We start from the raw sequence: 2,500 nt of genomic DNA, 5'->3' as shown, positions 1-2,500 counted from the left end.
GAGAGCAAGCCAGCAGGGGCTGTCGCCTGCCGCGGCCAGCGACGTCGGGCTGGCCCCTGCCGCGGCCAGCGATGTCGGGCTGTCGCCTGCCGCGGCCAGCGACGTCGGGCTGGCCCCTGCAGCGCCTAGCCTCTCCCACGCAGGGGGCAGGCCAGAACGCGGGGGGCCAGGGCCCGAAGGCAGCCCCCCCGCGGGCGAGAGAGCAAGCCAGCAGGGGCTGTCCGCGCGTCGCGCAGCGCGGCATGGCTGCGGGGGCCGCGCGCGCGCGCCCAAGCGCCCAAGGGCCCCCAAGGGCCCCAGGCCCTCAGGCCCCAGCGCCTGTTTTCGTCAGCGTGCCCCCCTGACGAATTTTCCTGCCTGGCCCAGTCCAGCGTCCAGCCCCTGTTCGTCGAAAAATCTGCGCTGCCGATTTTCCACGCGGCAGCCCCTCTTTTCGTCAGCGTGCCCCCCTGACGAATTTTCCTGCCTGGCCCGGCCAGTCCAGCCCCTGTTCGTCGAAAAATCTGCGCTGCCGATTTTCCACGCGGCAGCCCCTCTTTTCGTCAGCGTGCCCCCCTGACGAATTTTCCTGCCTGGCCCGGCCGGTCCAGCATCCAGCCCCTGTTCGTCGAAAAATCTGCGCTGCCGATTTTCCACGCGGCAGCCCCTGTTTTCCTCAGCGTGCCCCCCTGACGAATGTTCGTCGAAAAATCTGCGCTGCCGATTTTCCACGCGGCAGCCCCTCTTTTCGTCAGCGTGCCCCCCTGACGAATGTTCGTCGAAAAATCTGCGCTGCCGATTTTCCACGCGGCAGCCCCTGTTTTCGTCAGCGTGCCCCCTGACGAATTTTCCTGCCTGGCCCAGTCCAGCGTCCAGCCCCTGTTCGTCGAAAAATCTGCGCTGCCGATTTTCCACGCGGCAGCCCCTCTTTTCGTCAGCGTGCCCCCCTGACGAATTTTCCTGCCTGGCCCGGCCAGTCCAGCCCCTGTTCGTCGAAAAATCTGCGCTGCCGATTTTCCACGCGGCAGCCCCTGTTTTCGTCAGCGTGCCCCCCTGACGAATTTTCCTGCCTGGCCCGGCCGGTCCAGCATCCAGCCCCTGTTCGTCGAAAAATCTGCGCTGCCGATTTTCCACGCGGCAGCCCCTGTTTTCCTCAGCGTGCCCCCCTGACGAATGTTCGTCGAAAAATCTGCGCTGCCGATTTTCCACGCGGCAGCCCCTCTTTTCGTCAGCGTGCCCCCCTGACGAATGTTCGTCGAAAAATCTGCGCTGCCGATTTTCCACGCGGCAGCCCCTCTTTTCGTCAGCGTGCCCCCTGACGAATTTTCCTGCCTGGCCCAGTCCAGCGTCCAGCCCCTGTTCGTCGAAAAATCTGCGCTGCCGATTTTCCACGCGGCAGCCCCTCTTTTCGTCAGCGTGCCCCCCTGACGAATTTTCCTGCCTGGCCCGGCCGGTCCAGCCCCTGTTCGTCGAAAAATCTGCGCTGCCGATTTTCCACTCCGCAGCCCCTGTTTTCGTCAGCGTGCCCCCCTGACGAATTTTCCTGCCTGGCCCGGCCAGTCCAGCGCCCAGCCCCTGTTCGTCGAAAAATCTGCGCTGCCGATTTTCCCCGACGAACCTGCAGCTGCACAAATCCGCGCTGCCACTGCCCCATTGTCTGGACCAACAGTCTTTTCCATCAAGCCCTGGACTATAAATCGTCCAGACTCATCGCCAGCACCCGCTGCCGATTCTGCCGACTTTGCCGATTTCGTCGGCGCTGCCGATTCCAACACTGCCCGCCGTGCCTGAACCAGCGCTGTTTCGTCAGCGTGTCCCCTTGACGAATTTCCCTGCCTGGCCTGGACAGTCCATCTTCCAGCCCATGTTCATCGAAAAATCTGCGCTGCCGATTTCCCCGACGAACCTGCAGCTGCACAAATCTGTGCTGCCGATTTCCCCCCCTGTCGGCATGGCTGCCGCTGCCCCGATGTCCAGACCAACAGTCTTTTTTGTCGACTTTGCCGATTTTGTCCGCGCTGCCGATTCCAACACTACCCCCTGCATCCAAACCAGCATTGTTTCGTCAGCTCTTCCCCTGACGATTTTAGCCCTGTAACAAACAGTAGGCCTCCAATCCCGCCAACGGGAGCCAAGTTGATAGGGAAGAGAATTGAATGACGCGCCTGGTCCTCGCACCCCGCCACCCGAGGGGCCTTTTTCCCGGCAGCCTCTGAAAAACTCTAGCTTTCACGGTCCTCGCCGCCCCTCACCACCATGGCAGGCCTCTAATCCCACCCATCAGCAGTTGTAGCCGATAGGGCAGTGATTTGAATGACGCGTCGCGGGCCTCCGGGTCATCTCACCCGGCCATTAATTGGAGCGTTTTTGGCTGGCCGAGGATGGGGGGATGGATCTCTTCTTCCGAAAAAGCAAACAGTACATCGGGAGTTATGTTGACGGGGCATGGAATTGAATGACCCGTCGCGGGCCGCCGGGTCATCTCACCCGGCCATCCCGGGGAGCGTTTTTCCCGGCAGCA

The sequence above is a fragment of the Populus nigra genome, chromosome 2 (genome assembly GCF_951802175.1).
Source record: "Populus nigra chromosome 2, ddPopNigr1.1, whole genome shotgun sequence".
NCBI lineage: Eukaryota > Viridiplantae > Streptophyta > Magnoliopsida > Malpighiales > Salicaceae > Populus > Populus nigra.
Note: the sequence above shows the minus strand (reverse complement) of the source record.